This window comes from Drosophila virilis, chromosome 4, assembly GCF_030788295.1.
Source record: "Drosophila virilis strain 15010-1051.87 chromosome 4, Dvir_AGI_RSII-ME, whole genome shotgun sequence".
Lineage (NCBI taxonomy): Eukaryota > Metazoa > Arthropoda > Insecta > Diptera > Drosophilidae > Drosophila > Drosophila virilis.
The window spans coordinates 4,640,060-4,656,982 of record NC_091546.1 but is presented as its reverse complement, the minus strand read 5'-3'; the positions used below and the strand labels follow the sequence as shown (position 1 = coordinate 4,656,982).

The 16,923-nt window shown below is 38.4% G+C and overlaps 2 protein-coding genes across 10 annotated transcripts in view; one reads left to right on the top strand and one right to left on the bottom strand.

Moving 5' to 3' along the window:
• LOC6627504 (dipeptidase 3) overlaps positions 1 to 16,923 on the bottom strand; it is a 416,202-nt gene that overhangs the window by 313,380 nt on the left and 85,899 nt on the right. The window lies entirely within an intron of this gene.
• Fas3 (fasciclin 3) overlaps positions 1 to 16,923 on the top strand; it is a 114,043-nt gene that overhangs the window by 70,228 nt on the left and 26,892 nt on the right. The gene's annotated exons all lie outside the window — the stretch shown is intronic.

The following is a 16,923-nucleotide window of genomic DNA, read 5'->3' as shown; positions in this document are numbered from 1 at the left end:
CATAATGTAAATGAAACATTTAATGTTCAACATGCCAAACTTAAAGTTAAGAGTTGGTTCAAATGAATACTTAGCACATACAACTAAGATTAGTTTAACAATCATGCTTAATTTGCAAGCATTTAATCTTTTAATTTTTTTCATCAAATTAAACGAAATTAAACGAAAAGTTCAAGCCAAGGTAAGGTAGCTACTTAATAACAGGATTAAAGATTAGTTTAACATGCATGTTTTATTTTGAAGCATTCAACACATACAGCTTAACATGTATGTTTAATATTCTGGCATTATTAATAACATTTAATGTAATTGAAGGAAAAGTTAAGTCATGGTAAAAACAAATACAAAAAAACTGTGCTTAAGAATTAAACATGCATGTTAACTTAAAAATAAGTAAATATACTAAATGCAGCTTAACTTTTTGTTTAACATGCATGTTAAATTCACAGAGCTCACGGCATTATCATGTGCATAAAAAATATCGCTTACTTAATTGTTTTTTTTTTTTTTATATCGAATTTATTCTTTTAACTGTAACGTCTGTAATCCCGTCTGCATTGCGGCACGAATACACTCAGCACTCAGATTCGCTCTCGTATATCCCTTATTTTTCACCCCATTTACACTTGCAACAAGCTCAGCGAAAAGATAAATTGCACTGCACTTGGCCATAAATTAAATATACAATATACATTATTTTTTTTTTTTTTTTACTTTTTGTTGTGAATCTAACAGTAATATTCGCTTGAACGCCTTTTAAGAATTCAAATGCCTCGCACAGCTGCAGACCTTTGCCCTGCCCTCTTCGATCTTCCTGTGCCCCTCTCTCTCTCTCTGTCTCTGGCAGAGATTCTCTTCGAACAGACGGCGGCTGTTTGCTGTTCACTGAAATTTTAATAACTCAATTACGCACACATTTGAATTCATTAGCGCCACACGAAATAACAAAAACGACAACAACAACAACAACAGCAGCAGCCAGCGGAGGAAGAGGAGGTTTTAATCGGGGGGTAGCAAAAGCAAATATAATAAAATGTATATAAATCAAATTTAGCGCTGAAATGGCAAAAGGAGTGCGAGGCTTTAATGAAAGCGGGACGAAAGCACGGAGGGACGAGCAGCAGAGAGGGAGACAGAGAGAGAAAGAGAGAGAGAGAGAGAGAGAGAGAGGGATATTGAGAGAAAGGGAGCAACTATCCTGGCATGCTGAACCTTTGTTAGCCCACGGTTTGCGTGTGGACCGAGTACAATTCTCTGCAGGGGTTGCCCTTTCCCACTATTTGGCAGGGGCTGATTTTTGGAAAATTATTGCCTGTGTGTGCCAAAAGCATTTGAAAAACTAATAACCATGTACAGATTTCATAATAAATCAAGTACAGCAACAGCAACAGCAGCAACAACAACAACAACAACAACATAATTATCAACTATGCATAGAACTGAAACAGGAAGCACCCATTTCCTATGCCCAAAAAGAAAGAAGAAAGGCCGTTAAAATTCAACTGCAATGTTCGCGATGCACAATGCCTGTCGCCGTTACATATGTTTCACTGTGGGACAGCAGTCGAGACAATGGGCCAAAACTGCGCCGCACGCAAACGCACAAGCTCTCGGCAAGGCGCAGTATTTGCCAATCGGCTAATAAGGTCAGCTCAGGTCAGGTCAGGCCAGCTCAGGTAGCTGGCAATCTGTTTGAGTTCCGATTAAGACCCATTTCCATTTCCATTTCAATTGCCTAATGCGGCTTAAGCTGCCTCAAACTCAGCAGCTCAAACGTTCGGCTAAGCACTTCCTGCATTGTGTGCATCGACTGAAAGAGATTAACAGAGCCTGCTTGACTGTTGTCCGCGTCTCGGTTGCTTCAATGGATCGCAATCAGCTGCCAACGTCCAGGTTAGCTAATTGACAGCTCAGCCAGTGAATGAGGTCAGCTGGAAATAGTTGGACAGAGGCGAGTGGCGATTCGCTTAGAGAATTGTTGTGCATTCGCGAAAGCAGCGTCGCGGCTTTAGCTTGCGATTCAGTGCTCCTCGTCTTTTTTATGATCAACATTTTTATGCCACATTCATCATGTTACGATCTTCAGATATATTTGAAGGGAAAGGCCGCAGCTTATTAAAATGTTGTACAAATATGCCTACATATTTTTGATGCAGAAATATCTTTAGGATATAAATACTGCGATGATGTCTAGTCAGTTATTTATTTATTTATTTGCTATCACTTTTTTTAAATTTTGCTATAAGCATTATATGTGCCATTACCCAAAGGTAGTTTTTAGAACAAAAACTGTACGGAATAAATACTTTTTTAATAATACTTTTTAATAATTGAATACTTATTTTTCGTTCTCAAAAAAACCTTTGAAGGCAGAGTTGTAAAAATTTATCCAAATTGCAATAAATTTATATTATTTTCTCAAAGGGAAAAACTTGCTATAATTAGTACGAATTTTTAAATGAATATATTTAAAGATTAAAATATGTCAATAGACTTGTGCGCGTTTACCATAATACATAATTCACAGCTTAACATGGCTTAGCCTGTCATCAGAATAGACTAAACACTGGATATCCAACACACCCAGGCAAACAAAGCAGACGCCACAACGCCCCCCCCCCTCCCCTTCCATCAGCACACACACCCCACATCCGCTGCCGTTGTTAATTAATTAAATTTTCGATTTTCCATTTAATTTGCCTACGCCGAGCTGAGCTGAGCTGCACAGCTCGTCTTACTCGCTTGGGCTTGCAATTTATTTAGGCAATTGACCCACACGCATCCACAAATTATACATAAATATGTATGTATGTATATGTATATATGTATGCGAAGATATATGTAAATTGTGAGCTGGCTGGAGCAAAAGTGGCCATTGTGAATGCGGGTGACCGAGCCAAGCAACTGGTTTCCAGTTACCATTGGCAACATCCTAACTAGCGTCATGATGATACGCATTGTTGGATAATTGTAATTGAAGCTGCTTAGCAAAAATGATTATCAATTGCATTTTGCAGCGTTCACATTACAAGCAGAGGGGCGAGCGGGGCAGGGCAGCAAGCACCTGTTTGCATTTTCTTGTGGCAGCTGAAGAGTTTGTACAACGCGCCTGAGGTACAATTTATGCGCGCAGTCTGCGGCGCACAAATCTGACCAAAAAAAAAAAATAAAATAAATGAGAAAAAGTAGCTCTATAAGCCGCCCTGAGGGGCCCTCTTGACGTCTCAATTTCGAAATGGCCAGGCTAATTACATTGGCTGACAGTTGACGCTTTTGTTGTACACTTTCTATGACATAATGCCCGCTCGAATTTCGCCCCCTGCCCTTGGGTCGCTGCCTGACTTTTTACACGCTCACAATGACATAATTAGGGTGAGCTGCAAGCAACCCCCCTCAGCGAGAAGACACACCCCTCACTTGTGTGCACAGCTGGGCAGCTGCCGAGGCAAACCCAATCAAATGTAAAGCAGCATTGCAATTGTTTAAATGAAAACTTTTGCTTTTTAATATAAAATTATGCAAATTTTCCATTGAGCTCGCTGCATTTTCACGCATTAAGCGATGAGCGCGAACTTCATGAAAATCACAAATGCAGGAATCAAAAAAAAAAAGGAAATGAAAAAAAAAAAGGAAACAACAGAACAGAAACCTTTATGACGAATGCGGGCAGCTGCGACTAGCGAATACCCTGGAAACGTGTTTTTACCTTACAATAATTGTCCCTTAGCCTAAAGTTATTTGTAGTAAGCTAATTTCCGCAGCTTCATATCAAAGTTCATGTCAATATAGCAAAAAGTTCCCCAGATAATGAGCAACATAGTAAAAACGAATTTGATACTTAGCCACCACACTACCTTAACAACACGCCTTGTGGTTACAGAGTATTTGAAGAGGGTGCACCTAACATTTATTACAAGTCGCAAGGACCCTGAGGCGAACAACTGCTCAGCTCAGCCCTGCGTTTGGTGCTCTATAAAAAATGCAAGTCAGCAACTGCAGAAATCCACATGGATTTGGCAACGATATTCTCTCAATGCTTAAGCTAAAAGCTTTGCAACGCTGAAATTTTTGCGTTGATTTCTCCAGTGTCGTTGTCATTGCGGGAATTTTTTTTTTTTTGTGGCACTCAAAGGACTCTGCACCACAACCGGAGTTGGGTGAAATGTTCAATAGTCACAGATACTTAGTTCATGAAATATGCAAGGTATTTGCTGTGATTTTATTAGCTAATCGAAACTCTGCACATACGTGTCCTGTATGGGCATGTGTGTGTGTGTGTGTGTAGTGACAAATCACAAATCAAGAATCAATTTTTAATGTGTCCAGAGCTTTCATTTTGTAGCTAAGCTCTTTGCTGATTGTTTTTATTCACTGCATGCTAATGAGCTAAATTCATGTTTCATGCACTCACAGAAAAAAACCAACAAGAGCTTCCGCTAAGCTTGCATTACGCAAAAATGCTATTAAACCTTAGCAATAAATTCTAAGACTGAAGTTTTAATCTTTAGATTTTTCTTAACCCCAGACACTCGTTAGAAGCCTCGAATAATCAGTTGACTTTTTCCTTAATTTTTTTTACAATAAACTCTCTGTATGCATGACTCCAAGAAATATGAAACAAGAAATCAAATCAAGTACAAATGTACTTCAAATCCAGATTATTTTCTTAAAGTTAGAACAAAAAACATTTATTTCATGTTCCACTTGCAATACTCTTAAGTGCACGTCTCAAATCTAGGCGGAATGGTAGAGGATTGAATTCAATTTAAAATTGTATACGATTTATATATTGAAAGAAAACTGAAGAAAATGAATTGTATGAATTTTCGCTAAGTGTACTGTCGAAATGTCAGACAATAAATGCTTGAAACGTGTTGCGAGCATTTCAAGTGTGGCCAGAGGCAAAGGCGAGTAACCATAATTAAATATTTCAGCTGGCCAAACTGTCTTCGACAATTAGTGAATTTCCAGTGCCCGAGCGAAATTGGGAAACGCTGGGGCTAAACCGAGCCAAACCACAAGACAAGGCAACTGGCGACAACAATATCGACAAGGACAGCTCATCATCATTAACACCCAACGACAATTGTTGTTACTTGGCAACTTGAGCTGGAATTGGGATTCGGTGGAGGGATTCGATGACTGGGAAAACTGTGAAACTGTGCGGCATGTGGGCTGCTATTAAAGTTCTCAGTTAAAATTGTTGCTGTGCCAGCATAATAATGTGGCCAGCGAATCGTTGACGACGTAAATCAATGCAATACACATATTTACTAAAGTCAATGGGTGTAACAGAGTTTGTGTGTGTGTGTGTGTGTGTGTGTGTGTGTGTGTGAATTGAAACAATCATTAATTAATGTCAATCGAATCGAAATGAAATTTTGCGACAAACGTTTTCCGCTTGAAATCAACGCAAATGAGCAGCCGTCGTAATTATCAACATCATCAGGAAGAGCAGCTAGGGGCTAAGGAAATGCCAGCCCGTCTGCGGGTCCAAGGCAGGTAGACCAGAAACTCTACCCTAACCGCATTCAAGCATACTCTGGCTAATGGCATTGGTTGGTAAATGGAAATAATTCTGAGCATCAGAACTTTCTTGCTTGGTTAGTGTTTGCCTCCCCCGAAACAGGCGGGTACAGTTGACCATTTGGGTGTGGCGGGAAGGAGACGGACAAACGGAAACGGAAGCAACGAAAACATGACAACAATTTTTGGCACAAATGTCGCCTTGCAAAAATCCAGTAAATGTCCTGCAATTAATTATCGCAATTCTAAGGCAAATTTTTGTGTCTGTTATTTTTTTGCTGTTGAAGCCGTGCACAAACAGGATATATGTGTAGCCTATCGATGTGCTGTGTAGCTTTTCCAGGAATTTCATTTGCTAGCTGTACAAAAGATAAGCTGCGTAATTGGCAATGCTTGTTGGAAGAAAAATAAAAGTGCAGGGCATAGAAAAACGCACGTAAAGTAATGCGAAAGAAAAAGCAATGAAATGTTGCAAGAGAATTTTGTAATATAATAGTGAAGGGCACTTGCTAGCATTTGCCAGTTTATGGACGTAATGAAAATCAAATAGGAATGAAATTCAACTAAATATGAAAGAAATGCTTTATACATTTAATATTATGAAAGTTTCTTGGAGTGACTTGTCAACATCTCGGTGAATGTTAAGAGGTTTACAGATTCTGTCACTGCTAAGAGGCTCTTGAATGCTGTTAAGATTATGTTAGCTTTAACAGCATGAAACTATAACAAAAACTAGAATCTCGCTCATTCCTTCAAACTCAATCTCACTCTCTTTCTCTACATATCTCTTAATATTAGGAGGTATTCATAAATAATATGTTAAGATTTTGGAGAATACTAAGAGGCACTATGGTGCTTTTTGTACTACATTTGCATAACAGAAACTATGGCATATTCTGTAATGTCTCTCACCTTATTATTTACACTCTCTTTCTTTCTATATCTCTAGATATTAATGAATTTCTCTATGCATAACATATATGAGAGATTTTTGAAAAGTTTTGTTACCATGTCTCACAATGTTAAGATGCTCTAGAACTACTATGTTAACCTTTACCTTAATATTGAATTTCTCTCGACCTATATCCCCCAGCTCACCCTATCTCACACTCCCGCTTTCAACCTTTTATATATTTATATAAATTCAAATATATTTTGTACTTTGCAAATTTTTTTTAACAGACTTTGGAGCGGACAACTTTTAACCGTCTTTTTAGATATGGCCACAGGTGATATCCGAAATTTTAATGAATTTCAGTTTCTTCTCATTTTGTATTCCACTTTAATGTTAAGTTGTTTGTGTACTGTGAGCCACTTCCATTGTCATTTGAAACAATCGTTGAACCCCTGCCGATAATTGTTGCCAGCTCTTAACTTTCAGCTTTTGGGTGCCATTAAATGTCGCTCAAGTCGGCGACAACAATAGCAACAACAACAACAACAACAACAACAGGGCATTATTATAAATTATAATGCAGCTGTGTTGGCTGCTGCCTGAAATTAAAAATATGTACATATACATAAAACTATATTCAAAGGCATACAATTATTTTATATTCATAAGTATTTTTGGCCTTAATTAAAAATGCATATTGAATATGTGCTTAAAAGTGGAAAAAAAGGTGCTCTACAGACAGGCAGCTATACAGATGCGATATTAAATGACTGACGAATGTATTTTACAGCCGACAAAGTGTTTTCAGTAGTCAGCAGCAACAACAACAACAACAAGAGCAACAACAACATTGACACCAGACAACACAACATAATTGCAATTTAATGCAGTTTTGCCGACGTGCAACGGTCTGTAAAAAGTATTCGATTCGTTCATTAATTAAAAACACTTTTCCCGTCAGCCTCTGGCCGCGAGTCTGTCAGTTTGTGCGGCAAAAATATTGTCGACAGGATTTTCAATTTGGCAAAAGCTGCTTTTCAATTCGCAACAACAACAACAAAAACGGCCAAAGGCCTCGCGACTGTCAAACAAATCACAACATTTATTAAAACTAAACCCCACCTGGGTTGAAGCTTTTAATTAGAGTTGCCCGGCAAAACTGCACCCTCCCCCCCCCCCCCCCCCCCCCCCCCCCCCTTCCACACACACACCCACTCCTTGTCGTAGTCCACCTTTTCAGGCTTAGCATAAAACTTATTCCATCATAATAAATCTTGACGCCGGCCAAAGGTAGACGAGCTGCGACTGGGCCAATTCGGGGCCGCGAGGCGGCGAGGCGTGCAGGCAGGCTCATAATTAGCCCTGTCCATGGAGCGAACGGGAAGTCAACCCGACTGCCGCTTCTCCCGGCAGCTAACATCATAATTATGCAAAAGTGTGAAGCACAGTAGAAAAAAAAATAAAACACAAAGTTGACTAAACAAACACTTTCTGAGCTCAACTTTCGCAGCATAATTCGTTATTTATGACTTCAATTATGTTTGCCGGTGGCCAGCGCACACACACACAAGCAAACAAACACCCAAACACACACACACACACACACACACACACACAAGTAAACACACACACAGCGCAGGTTAAACGGGCGCAGTGAGGCGCATTTAACCTGCAGGAGGCCGCCGGCTCAAAGCACCTCGTGGCATGCTACATATTTGTCGCCACCTTCAATTTAAGTAGCCCAAGGAAGAGAGTGCGGGAGAGAGGAAAAGTGTGTGCGCGGCAAGTGAGAGCTGGAGATACTGTAGCTAAGGTGCGGTCACCTTTCGCTTTTAATTAGACTTGCCAACAAAGGTCCGAATACAACAAGGGCGCCCGTCCCCCCCCTCCACCAAAAGGTAGAACCGACAGGCCACACTTGGGTGTACTTGGCTCACTCGTAATATTTATGATAAATTACACACAGGGTATGCAAGGCAGCGTGCTTTAGCTACGTGCTTTTAATCACATGATCGCATGTGTTCCGAAAATCAATTGCAGCAAACTGGAAAGGTATATAAACGATAAATAAAATACTCCAAATTTTGGGGAAATTAAAAGAAATTTGTTTATGAATTTTTGCTCTTTATATCCGATTCTGTTTCAGTTTCGGGTTTGGAATTTACGTGGATATAATATATACATTGCACTCGCTTTTTCTTTGCAAATGGAAATCAAAATCTGGAATACACTAAATTTGCTTAAGAAAATTGACTTCCAATTCCATTTCTCCTTTTTAAAGCATTTGCCCAGTTTCAGACTTAAAGCACTTTCGCCTCAATATCGCCAACTCATTTAATATGATTGACGGAGAATTGAATTGTTATATATGCCTTTTTAATAATAAAAATTATATCAAATATTAAGGTTAATGCATATTCGGGAACAGCTCTGACTGTAATTATTTTGATCAACTTTAAACTTTCAACAGATTTTCAGTAACAATTTTGTATCTCATTTGGCTTGATTATGTCAACGCCGCGTCTCGCACAAAAATGATGATAATGAATCGCATATTTTGTTGTTGTTGTTGCAATCCCTTTTCGATGCGCATTAATGTCAAATTATTTAATAGAGCTGCAAAATATATTTTAATAGGCACAACATTCGAACAGACAGTTAATAAAAATACATTTTTATAAGCTTTAATTATGTAAGCAGGAGCAAAAACAACGGTAGGAGTGTGCTTATGGGCAGTTACTGACTTGTGGGATACCCTGCACACAGCTAGGCTCATACTAAAATGGAAATGTGGAAAATGTGTTTTCTTTGAACTCGGTGCTTATTGTCCGATCGTTTTGAAGTTTTCAGGGCTTTCAAATGGCAAACAAAACTCAAAGCTCATTCTTGAAATATAGAGATATATTAAATATACAAGATATCATTAAAGACATTGAAAAATATATATATATATTTGTTCTGTATGCTTAAAGAAATGGATTAGAGATATCGCAAAAACAACAACATGATCGATCTAATAATGATATAGAGGAATATATATATATATATATAATAAAATTTAATTCCAACAGACGCAATATACCCTCTTTACCCTACTTCACAGAGTTCGGGGAATATAACAAAAAATAATACAAAATTGCCCAGTTAATTTCAATGCCATTTACAATGCATATAAAACGAATTTATATTATCAACTGATTAAACCAGATAAAAAAAAATAAACGATAGTATGCAAATAAGCTTTGACAGCAGAAATGTTAAATAAAAACTAGTTATACTCTATAATTATTTGATGGGAAAGTAAATTACTTTTGGCTGGGCCCAAAGCGCAATTGTCCAGCTCAGTCCAAGGCTGGCAATTGTGACTTAGTCTGACGCCCACGATAATGCCACAAAGATTGTATACCTAATCATTTTGTTTTCTTGCTTTAATGAGAAATACAAACTTGTCTTGTGGGTATACTAAGCGCTAAACAGAAGCAGCTCACCTTGGGCACTTGTTATCCAAATGCCCGTCTAACTGCAACTGCAGCATAACCTTGGGGTAGCCAGCAGCCGTCAGCTCATTTTCCCACAAAGCAGCTCTGTGAGTGGAAAAAAAAAAAAAAACAGAAATGAAACCAAACAAGAAAACAAAAACACGTTTTCCACTTGACTTTGCGCAATTTGCATGCGAGAAACAAATGGATGGAAAAAGACAAAAGAAAAACTGAGCCATGGACAGCCATGCGTTAATTTGGCTAAGTATATTAAATGGAAGCTTACGTTTATCTATTTACTTTAGAAATAGCTAGAAAGCTAATTGCCAAACAATTTACATATATGTTGCTTCTAGCCAGCCAGACAAATAAATGCAGCCATTAAACAATAAGCTCAACAAGCAAAAAAAGAAAACAGCATTAAATAAAAGCAAAAATCAAACATACGCAAATTTAATAAATTAAAATGTTGTAGCTTTAGTTGAAGTTGAAGTTGCAGCTGTCTGTCTCCGCAGCCAACCAAGTCAAAGTTCAACTGAAGTTTTCTACTGACATACAGAAAGCAGCAAGAGCTTGGCCAAGTTTCTCAGCACTTTGTCGAGCAGCATGAAAGGCAAAGAATGGGAATATATTTTTCTGCATTTTATTTGCATGAATTTCATAAACAGTTCGCACTGTGACAGAATTTCTTGCAAGCGAATTATTAAGAACAAAAATATGAAAAAATAAATGGAATTGAAACAAGAATGCAGAGCTAACCGAAGCGCAAATACTCTTGCTGCCATAGAGCTTGCTGGCTTGCAGATGTGTGGAGAGCATTGTGAAACTCGAAATGTGAATTTTGAAAATGAATGAAGTAAAGAAGCTTTATTTTCAATCTTTCAAATGATATAGTGATTCGATCCGTCATATTTCACATGGATAGCTTTACGACTGTCTGACTGACTTTGCATAGAACCAGGCAGATGACTCAACTCAAGAATACATATTCTGATTACCTTAAATACTTCTCCCTCCCCTTAACCAATGCCAAGATCGCCACATATAAGTCGCTTAAATTTACAACTAATTAAAATTTGTGGCCTCGGCAATTTCCACTTACGAGTTGGGGCTCTCTGACTCACGTCTTTAAGCGGCTCTTTAATCGGTTCAACAGATCAGCGCGCAAGAAAAAATAAGTTTTTTGCAAACACACGAGCTTGAAGGTTCAACTTAAAAAAACACAAATAAAACTGGGTTCAAAGACACTTATGGCATGACAACCGTTAGTTATGCTTAAGTGAGCACCGTTATAAAGAAAATGTATATTACACAACATAAATAAATACCAAAAAAAAAAAAAAAAAGAAATAAAATTGCGCATAGTTTTTGCTTATTGCGATGACACATGCAAACAAATTTCTTGTGTAGCACATTAAAAGCTTGCGCAAATATATAAAAAGATATATGCATATATATAAAAAATAACATATTTAGCATATAAATTAGTTGTGCATATTAATTATGCAATTAAAATGCGTCATATGCCCGAAGCAGGTGTTAAATACAAAAGAAATGTCCAAAACAAATTGTCAATTTAATTTGTATGCAGCTCGCATTGCTTTTTTATACTTTTAGGGAAAGTCTTCAATTGAAATATAAACAATACAAATAAATATCCATATACAGAGAAATATTGTGGACTTATGCCAGCACTTTCTTATCATAGTAGTAGAAATTACCCGGCTTAGCACGAGAGTCAAGTCAAAGAAATGTAACTCTGGCAATACATCAATAAGAAACCCTTTTAATTCTTTTGCAAAAGAAAATATACAAAAATTTAATTTCGAATATGAACATAATTTAATATAATTTGTGGCACACAAATTAAAGTCCAGCAAACACATAAAAGCCCGCGTAGCTTTCCCATCTTTAAGGTTGGGCCGCGAGCACCTCGTCATCTGTCAGCCCCTAGAGGGCATGTGAACACCCATTGGGATCAATAACCTCCGGCCAGAGCGGCCGCCGCCCGACACGACAAATGGCAAATGGCAAATGGCAATACAAATTTTGCGCAATATATATATATTTTTTTTTATTTTGGCTTATTTAATTGTTAATATCGACGCACTCGCAGCGATAATTAATTGAACGTTGTGTTTTGTTTGCAGCATAATAATATTAATGCCAATTCGGAAAATGTGACTTGACGATACGCAGCCATTTGTCAAAAATTTCTCCTCTAGCTAGTTGTTGCCCCAAAAAGCCAAGCGTCTCGGCGCGCGAAATGGCACATAAATTATGAGAACAAAACCGCAGATCAATTTATTTTGTGGCCAAAAATGTTCTAGACACTTTCATACCTCCTACTCGCCCATACCCGATGTCCTGTTCTGTCAACGCTGCGCCGCAAAAACAATTAAAACCCAGCGCTCAGACATTTTACGAGCGTCGGCGGCGACGACGTCTGGTACATACTTCTCTGCTGAGCTACCGGCTCAAGCCCCTTCTTTGGGCAGGCCAAACGGCTACCCCGCTGTTAGCTCTGCTGCCATTAACTTTATTTACCTTTGGCGCTGATTTGGCTAACAATTTTTTTGCTTGTCTCTCCGTCTGCAGGTTTGATAAATGTTTTGCAAATAGCAGGCGACGCTTGGCGTCCAGCCAAGCGACCTGAAAGTAGGCAACCGTTTTTTTTTATGTTCCTTTCTTTTCTCTTAATATATATTTCGATTCATTTTCCAGCCATAGCATTAATAACTGTCAGGCTGTGTAAAACCATTTCTAGCTGATTTCCCTGATACTCAGCTATGTTTTTGCTTTTTATTACGTTTGACAAAAAAATGAAAAATAGATATCACATAAAATATAACAAAATTCATGCGCTGTCTGCTCGGCTCCTTTGCATAACACAAGGTGCAAAAGGCGCAACAGGACATGCCACTGCCACACCTGGTCTAAGGTGCGGCCAACTGGTGCGTGTATATAAAAAATTATGTTAATGAAAGCCACGATGAGCCGCACTGTTCAGCCCGTGGCACATATATGTTTATATATTCGCCTTAAGAGCAGCCTAGTTGGGGTTTTTCATAATACGGGGCTCATTGCATTTTTAAAACATTGTTTTATAAGAATAAAGTCTCAGAAAATGGCGAATTTTAACTGCTCTACAAAATCTTAAAGGTTCTTATGTGGGGGAACTTCTGGGAATATTTTTCTATGGAAGCAAAGTTTTAATATTAACAAATTTGCAAAATATTTCAAATATAACTTTTATATTTATGTTTACAAATTTCTAGAATTGTTCAAATATAAATTTTGAAGACCTTGCCTTATGTTATGATGATGCTATATACTTTTTGAACCTTCACAAGATTACAAGAACTTTAAGTTCCTTCTACATATTTATCGAAAACCTTTACAGGGTATTGCATATTCTTTACACTCTGTCACTTTTGTCTATCTGCCCTGTCATATTTTGCGTCTGCGGGAGTTTCATGCATTAAATTATGAAACCAAGTGAGTTGTAGACAACTTGCCGGCTAACAACGTCTGCTGCCTGTCGCACAACAGACTGAAGCGAATTTCATTTAAGTACAAACAATTTAAAGGGTTTACGACGCGTTCATAGCTTATACCCAAAATAATGAAATTTGCAGAAAAAGCAGATGCATTAAGAAGTTTTCTCTTTAGAGATATAAAATTCAAATACTTCTTGGTATATGCTTTAAATGTAAAACTAATATTGAGCCAATTAGCCGCAAGTCTTATCAATTATTGCAAGACATAAATTCTGTGTGCAGACAAGGATTAAATAAATTTTGGAAAAATTAGGCACAAAATTTCTGCTACTTTGCAAATGTTTTTCTATTAACTATTATTTCGCTCTGAAATACTAAACAAAATTTACCAACAATTTTTATTCGGGAAAAGAGTAAGAGAAATACTAAATTATATTATTTAAAATTAATACTCTGGTCATTTTGTATGACAAGCCAATGCAGTAAAAAGTTAATTTCTCAGCAAATCTGAAGGCAGGTTGCTGGTTCGAACCGCAACTTCTTACTTTAGGGGGCCGGCAGCTCTGTAGTCCGCCTTAAATGTAAAGAGCAGAAGAAACTGCTTAAAGTTGGACCCGTTTTAGGGCCTGCTGCAACTGATGTGACAGGCGCAACAACAACAACAAGGAAAATTCTGGTCAACTGGCTGTGACCTGACGCATATTAATGCCCGGTCACAAAACTAGCGCAATTAATTTGGAATATTCGTAATTGCGGAAAATTCATTCAAATGCATTCAACGCTAACAACAGCCTGTACAACATGCTGGCTCTCCCTCTTCCTCTCCCTCTCTTGACCGACAACTGGCACATTAATATATAAATCGCTTTTCCAGTTGCAGTGCTGTAAAATTTATGGGGAAAATGCACCGCAAAATTTATCACATGTCCGGCAAAGGGAGCTTTGAATGGTTACGCTCACTCGAACTGGCAAATCGTTTTATATATCTATATGCATGTATGCTATATAGTATGTATATATTAATGTAAATGCTTATGTATGTGTGTGTATGTATAATAAGCAGCGTATTTGCATAGACTGCTCAATAAGTCAAGAGGTCCATAGCCCAACTCAACAAAGCTGGCAAACTTTGCGGCCTAGCTTTGCCCGTGCCTCCTCCCCCCCTCCTCTCCACAGCCCATGACCTAGCTCGTTGCAATGCATTAATTATGATAATAATTCTGGAGGCTTTAATAAGCATTTGGCATTCTGTGGGCACTTTGCTTGCCTTTCTGCCCCGTCGAGCTATTCAAATATGCAAACAGCTCAGCACTTGCAGTCATCTCTAGTCGTTGTTGTTGTTGTTCTTGTTGTTGTTGTTGTTGCACTTGTGGAGCCACTTGACTGCATTGTCAGGTAATTACAATAAGACGCTTATAAGCTCATCGAAAACCAAAGTGCCAAGTGCAAGAAGTTGACTCGGGGCCAAATGAATAACAGCATCAGCAACTACCAAGTCTCTGATTCTCCAACAGAGATTACTTTCACCCCCCCCCCCCCCCCGTTTCCCCCTCGCCTATCGCTTTCGACGCCCCTGCACATTGTGTTTTTGGCATATTTTACAATAATTAACTGTAAGCTGCTCAAGTGGCTGCCAGTGAAGTTGACCCTGCGGCAAAAGAGGGCAGACAATTGCAACTGCACTGACAATAAGTAAAAGTGCTTTAGTCGGGACTGTGCGACTCGAAGAGTTTCTGTTGCAAAGATCAAAATCGATATTTATCGATACCAACAAAAATGAGAAATATTAGGATGGGGTTGTTAACTCGTTCTGCTAACGATGTGCACCAATATGAAAATTTGAGAATATCTAGTCTTCAGCTTTTATAGTTTTCGAGATTAGAGCTTTCCTAGCTCGTCGATCTGATTAAGCATATATACAGCTTATGGAATCGCAGCAACTTTCATACTTATGTATACACATTATACCCCTTTGAAACCAAGGGTTATAGGGTATATTAATAGAGAGCGCACACAGAACTTGGGCAACTATTGCAAAAGTCGAACATGCAATTAAAATAGCTTTGCGGCAACAAGTTTTTATTTAAGTAATTGCAATTGTAAATTGTTTTTTTATTCAGATAAGCCCAAAAGTGCGCAAATCTATCTAAAAGTGTGCCCTAACTACAAAACTTTTCTACTACACCCTAGCATTTTTAATGGGATGAAATACTTTCAGAGGAGAATATAATTTTTGTTTGTAAAACAATAAACTTATGTTTTTATAAAGCAGTCAGTGCTGGGAAGAACACTTCAAACTCATAAAAAGCAACTTCCTTTAAGCTGTTCTAGACTCAAGACATGTTTTGTCTGAGAAAAGTGCTGCCCATTTCGTTCGAATACAACGCGCTATTTGCTTCGATTGCTGCTCTACAGGAAACAGTTCACAGTTTGATTGCACTCGCTGTGCTCTTTTCCAATGCTGGGCAACTTTCACTTTGGCCAAATGAAAATTACAGTCAATGCCTAGTGGAAATTTGGCAATTCGACAGAGTCTTTCACCTTGGTCGGCGATTTATGCCGACGATTAGTGAAATTAAGTGCCCAATCATAGATGGCGCTGCGCTGCAATGAAAGCCCTTGCCAGTCAGCGATTTTCGAAAGCAAACCCAAAATCTAAGCCCAGAGCGCAGTCAAACTTAAGGCCAGGTGTGGCAGGCTGCTACCAAGGCTGGGGCCTGGCTCACTTTTACCAATATCTCTCACAGTGTGTGTGTGTGTGCTTGTGGCACGTGTGGCAAATGGCAGCACACTTGCCACACGTCTTGACCTCGCTTAGAGAGACTTGAGGCTGGCTTCTGATAATTTGTCGCCTAACACTTTTCATTATCCGGCGCATAAATCAAATATAATATTTAATAAATTTGTACACTTGTGTACATAAAGCGTGATTCATAAGGGGCCATAAATAATGCTAATAATAAATAAAAAGAAAGCCAGAGACCGCGACCTGGCAATTTGATGTAACAACCAATCATTATTAATAGCCGAAAAAAAAACTAAAGGCAAGAAATTGCACACACGCCATGTTGGCCGGCAGGAAAAAAAAAACTACAACATAATAATAACGGGTTTATTTTTTTGTACATTGTTTAATTCGCGGCGAATCGTAGTCAAGCTCAAGATGTGCACATACAGATATCAGATATCAGGGGTCGCTCTGACTAAAGCAAGCGCCATAAATCAAAAATAATTATCTTTTTTTCGTTTGGCGCTGCAGGTGAAAAAGCAGCAAAAATTGATAAATCGATGCTGATAAATTGAAAATTACTAAAGAAATACAACAATGGCGCAACAGTCAAGTGTGTGTGTCTATGCCACAGACATAAACATGAGCATATCGCCACAATGTGTGGCTGATTCCTTTCTTCATGCTCAAATTGCATGCCGACTACTTGTGGCGAGGGCACAGCTAGCTATTCAGTTCGCCAGTCGGATTTGGCTTATTCCTTTGACCTGTGTTGGGAGACAGACATACGTGCAC